This window comes from Balaenoptera acutorostrata, chromosome 19, assembly GCF_949987535.1.
Source record: "Balaenoptera acutorostrata chromosome 19, mBalAcu1.1, whole genome shotgun sequence".
Taxonomy (NCBI): domain Eukaryota; kingdom Metazoa; phylum Chordata; class Mammalia; order Artiodactyla; family Balaenopteridae; genus Balaenoptera; species Balaenoptera acutorostrata.
Window position 1 is genome coordinate 26,992,700 of NC_080082.1, and position 6,332 is coordinate 26,999,031.

Sequence of the window (6,332 nt, forward strand, 5' to 3'; positions counted from 1 at the left end):
GCAGGAATACCTGCTCAACCATAAAGAGCAACCTCTGCCTAGCATCAACAAGATGACTCTTTAAAAGATAACATTCCTTCTTCATCTTGTGAGGGGTCACACGACCCACCACGATGACGCTTAGATCTGGATTATGTAAACTGTCAATAATAAGTTATTTGATGTACAGCCCTCTGTCTCAAAAAAAAAAAGCATATAACTGTGCCTTGATTTCTAACCAACGGAACAGTTCTCAGAGCTTTCTGAGATGCTTTTCCCCAGGTTACAATCCTCAAATTTGGCTCTAATAATATTGATCTTTTTCGTCGACAGTTTTATGCCCCTAGGCACCTACAAAAAATAAATTCTGATTCACTCTGACTTCTCTTCCTCCCTTTATCCCTTAAATACTGTTACTTTCTAGATTTACCTTTGACCTTTTCCATGCTTTTCTCTTTTTATTATATAGACTCTTTCTGTGAAGCTTCAAGTCTATGGCTTCAATTTCCACACAAATGCTGAACACTTCCAAATTCTTAGCATAATACCAGTCCTCTCCACTCACCTCTGGTCCCAAATATCCTTCTGAGTACTGGGCAACTCCCTTTAGCAGTCCTCAAATAACCCCAAACTCAACAAATTCAAAATTGAATCATCAAGTACCCTACAAAACTTAACTCCTTCTCCCGTTCCCTATCCCAGTGAATGGCATGGGTCTGTGCTCAGAATCCCAAGACAGAAATCTATGAACTGTCCTTCATACCTCTTATTCCATTATCCTTCACCCATTACATCAGCCAGACACGACCACTGGTTCTATCCTCTTAAATACATCTCAAATCTACCCCCTCTTCTTTCCTCAATCTCACTGCCTCCTAATTATACTGCCAGAATCAAACATTACCCTTCTATAATCCATCTTCCATATCACTTCTTTCTGATGTTTCTAAAGTCAATCTTATCCTGTCACTCTCCCTTTTTATTCTTCAATGACTATATATTACATTCAGGATAATACACTCAAACTTTCCAAAAAGATATGCAAGACCCCTGCCTACATTTCTAGGCTCAGAAAGCACACACATACCATAAAATCTAGTCATTTTCAATTATTGTTTTATGATCATGTATACCTGTACGTGTACAGGTCTGTTTTCAGACTCTCTATTCTGTTCCAATGTTCTATTTGTCTATCTTTATGCCAATAACTCACTGTCTTGATTATTATAGCTTTATAATAAGTCTTGATGCCACCAACACACACACACATACACACAAACACACACATACAACCCAGTCAGTTCAATACTATTACTACATGTATGTTATAAATGGGGAAACAAAGAGTTCAGGAGAATTGCTCTTTAACATCCAGCTTTTAAATGAAGCCATATTTCAAACCTGGATGGTTTGATTCAAATTTATATCCACACCTGTATATCACAACATATTATAAGAATAACCACAAACTATAAAAATTTTAATCATTATACAAGAGATAATATATTTATGTATTTTTCAAACTTTGGCTATGTGATGATTAATTTTATGTGTCAACTTGAGTAGGCTAATGGATGCCCAGATAGCTAACAAAACATTATTTCTGGGTGTGCCTGTGAGGGTGTTTCTGGAAGACACTAGCATTTGAATTGGTGAACTGAGTAAAGAAAGATGAACCTTACCAATGGAAATAATCCAATCTGTTGAATAGCTAAATAGAACAAAAGGGTGGAGGAAAGGTGAAATTGCTCTCTCTCTCTCTCTCTCTCTCTCTCTACTTGAGCTAAGACATCTGGCTGCTGGCTTAGGCATCTACAGTCCTGTACTTCTTGGGCTTTCAGACTCAGATCAGAACTTATACCATCAGCCCTGAACTCCAAACCAGTGATCAGGCCCTTGAACTCAGACTGAATTACACCAGCTTTTCTTGTTCTCAAGCTTGCAGATCATAGAACTGCTCAGTCTCCAGAACCACATGAGCCGATTTATATATTAATAGATATATCTATACCTATAGATAGATAGATAGATGATAGATAGATAGATAGATAGATAGATAGATCTTATTGGTTCTGTTTCTCTGAAGAATACTTACTAATACAGGCTATGACCTACAATAGAAATATAGTTTATATCACCATCACCATGCAGCACAACACACACACACACACACGCATCAAGTACATAACTAAACTAAAACCAAAATCTAATGGCAATATATTTACTGTTATTATAGGTGCTGATTTTATTTTCTATTTTATTAATGCTTATGTAACTCAAATTAATTTTATGATTAATTAATAGATTTGACTTTCAATTAGAAAAACAAAATTATGTAATGTTAATTGAATCCATTTATTCTAAGACCTCCTTCTGAGATTGCAATCTTTTCCCCGGCTTTTGTTTTGATTTTATTTGATTGAAATTTTACAGTAATCAAGTAGATCCAAAGACTAATTATAAGTTAGTTATATTTTTCCCAAACCTTGAAATTTTATTTATTATTGTAGTATTTGCTATTATTATTTACTTAATTTTTCAGCTTTGTGAATTTTATCACAAATTGGTATCTGATATATAATGTGGATTGACTGGAAATGTTCACTTTTTTAAGGACAGACCTCAATCACCCAGCACTTTCATAAGACAAAAGTTCTGGTATGATATTCCACCAATTTACTGCAATCTCCTCAAAAAGAGATTATTTTGAAAATTATTATTAGAAGTTTACCTAATCTTAAGCACAAATAAATAAAACTTAGTCATATTCTTTTCTTTTTTTTTAAAGAGAATTTTTTATTTGAGCCAAACTGAGGACTATAATGCAGAAAACAGATTCTCAGAAGCTCTGAGAACTGCTCCATTGATCAGGAGTTAGAGATGCAGTTTTATATATATTTTTTTAATTAATTAATTAATTTATTTATTTATTTATTTATTTATTTTTGGCTGCATTGAGTCTTCTTTGCTGTGCGCGGGCTTTCTCTAGTTGTGGCGAGCGGGGGCTACTCTTCATTGTGGTGCGCAGTCTCCTCATTGCGGTGGCTTCTCTTGTTGCAGAGCACGGGCTCTAGGTGCACAGGCTTCAGTAGTTGTGGCACACGGGCTCAGTAGTTGTGGCTTGCGGGCTCTAGAGCACAGGCTCAGTAGTTGTGGCGCACGGGCTTAGTTGCTCTGAGGCATGTGGGATCTTCCCAGACCAGGGCTCGAACCTGTGTCCCCTGCATTGGCAGGCGAATTCTTAACCACTGTGCCACCAGCGAAGTCCCAGTCTCATTGTTTTCTTATTTCAATATAATAATTTTACATTTTATTGTTTCTGATTATGCGGTATATCATTATTATTTTTATAAAGTGATTGTCAACTACCATCAATATTTGAGATTCATTGACAGTTACGGCTATTTAATGATCAACAAAGCAAAGTATTATTTAACTTTAATAAATGAAATATATGAGTGCAGTCAATTAACTTTGCAAAAAAAAGAAACGCATTTTTGATTTTTATTGATAAACTATTTTCTATGTAATAGTTTTCCACTTAATGGGCTATTTGAAGGAAGATTGATATCAATTAATATGTCTATTAAGCACCACCATTTGCAAAAGTGATCCCTAATTATCTTGCTGTAGGCTATTTTGATAAACGTGAATGAAGTATTGGCATATTTTTTTATACAGCTAATGTATAGCAAGAATTAAATTGGGCATTCCTTGCTTATGTAATTTTCATCTAATTATAGAGCCATTAGATATATCTCTCAAATGCTCAATAATTCTCTCTTCACAATCAACTCATGTTTAATTAAAAAGCAGTGATGAACTTGCTAACTGTGCATTAACTACTCACTCGTGATGTAAAATTAATAGCAGGTCTAAATTATTTTAAGTGATTTAAGGATTTCCAAAATACTCTCCCAACTTCAAAGGTACTTGATTCAAACAAACAGGAAATAAAAACTTCATTAACTAAACATTTTCCTGTTAAATAATAATGTTTGTATTTCCATTTATTTTAATCTTAGAATACAATATATTAACACTAAATTTACAAAACAAGAAATATAAATGACCAGTGGTTATATAACATTTATTCACTGCTGTTTATATACAGTAAAATGTAATTTAAAATAAAAAGGAGGAGGGAAGCCTATTTTGCTCCGAGTTTCTGCCAGAAATATACCCCTCTGTGGATGGGGTTCTTACACAGTTCACCATTCTCTGTGTCTCTGCCCTGCTTCTCAGGTCATAGCCCATTGGGCTTGGAAATCCAGTTGACCTATGAAGCAGTGTGGAGCAAAAGCATGACCCAAGAGGAACATTCATGATGCTCTGACCCAATGATATTATTTATCTGGAAGTTTAAATATGAGAAATAGAGAGTATATAAAGTTGATAATAAGAGCAGAAAGCAATAAGAAATATTATGTAAGAAACCAAAACGGAAGAGTGCTGAAGTTTAGTAAAAATTCTCTTACTTAAGATCAACTCTCTTGGCAAATTTAAAGTATACAATACAGCATTATTAACTATAGTCACAATGCTGTACATTAGATATCCAGAACTTATTCATCTTATAACTTATATATCCTTTGACCAATGTCTACCCATTTCCCCCACGCTCAGCCCCTGGTATCCACCATTCTACTCTCTGCTTCTAAGAGTTTGATTTTAGATTCTACATGTAAGTGAGATCATATACTATTTTTCTTTCTGTATCTGGCTTATTTCACTTAGCATAATGTCCTCCAGGTTCACCCATGTTCTCACAAACGGCAGGATTTCATTCTTGTTTGTGGCTTAATAATATTCCAGTGTGTATGTGTATATTTATGTATGTGTGTGTGTAATTTTTTTTATTCACACTTCTATTGAAGTACACAGGTTGTTTCCATGTCTCAAATGCTACAAATAATGCTTCAGTAAACATGAGGGTGTAGATATCTCTTCAAGATAATGATTTTATTTCTTTGGATAAAAACCCAGAAGTGGAATTGCTGGATCATATGGTAGTTTTATTTTTAATTTTCTGAAGAACCTCTATACTATTTTTCATAATAGCTGTATCAATTTACATTCTCACCAACAGTATACAAGGGTTTCCTTTTCTCCACATCTCACCAACACTCATTATCTTCTGTCTTTTTAATAATAGGTATCTAACAAGTGTGAGGTGATATCTTATTGTGGTTTTGATTTGAATTTCCCTGATGATTAGTGATGGTGAGCATCTTTTCATATACCTATTTGCCATTTGTATGTCTTCTTTTTAATATATATCTATCCAGGTCCTTAGCCCATTTTTCAATTGAGTTATTTGTTTTTCTGCTGTTAAGCTGTTTGAGTTCCTCTCTCTTAGTCTTTTCTACTATCTATGTCATTACTATATATAAAAGCTGAGTTTTTTAAAAATTTAGATAAAATAAAAAGTTAAAATATTTTTAAAAAATCTCTTACCAAGGGCAGAAGGTGACCAGATCTGATAGCTAGAGTTGTACTTCATCTTGAAAAACCTTCCTCTGTCACATTCAGCATCAGACTCCTTGGTGCTTGGCTTTTCTATGCTCCTATGAGGCCCAATTAACACAAGCTTCCTCACAAAATCCTCATTACATGAAGCAACATAAGTGAAATCTGTTCCTTCCAACCAAATGACATTGACACAATGAGATTCCCCTTTTTGTCCAGGACATTAATAAATATTTATATAATTATACATAATCCCCAAGCATGATGATATACAGTATACATAACAATTCATACACTCTCAGTGAGAATGAAAATTATTCCACTTTCCCGCATGAAAATTTTACTTGTAGGAATTTATCCAAAAATTATAACGAAGAGTAGGTGTAAAGTTTTAGTGAAGAAATATTTCAGAGGTTTGTATATAAAATGCCAATAATAAGAGATTGTTAAAATAAATTGTAGTGTGATAGAATTCTATAGATTCAGTAAGAGTGGTATTATAAAAGAATTTTATTAGCCTAGAAATATGAAAATGAAGTAATAAATCACAATAAAAAATTGTCATCCAATAGTGTGGTTTCATTTGTTCAAAATAAAATGCATATCTTAAATATCTGGTATACAAATATATAATCTAGATAAGTACTTTGGCCAACATGTTGAAAGTGTCATTTCTTAGTGGTGAAATTGTGAGTGATTTCATTTTCTCATATTTGCATGTCTGAATTTTCTAAATTTCTTCTCTAAACATGTTTAACTTGTATACTCAAGACAAATTAAAATTTAGAAATATGAAAGCAGTGATTGTCCCTAGGTGTTTAGGATTATTCTTTTCCCTTACTTCTTTACAACGAGCAAGTATTACTTCATTATTGAAAAATAAA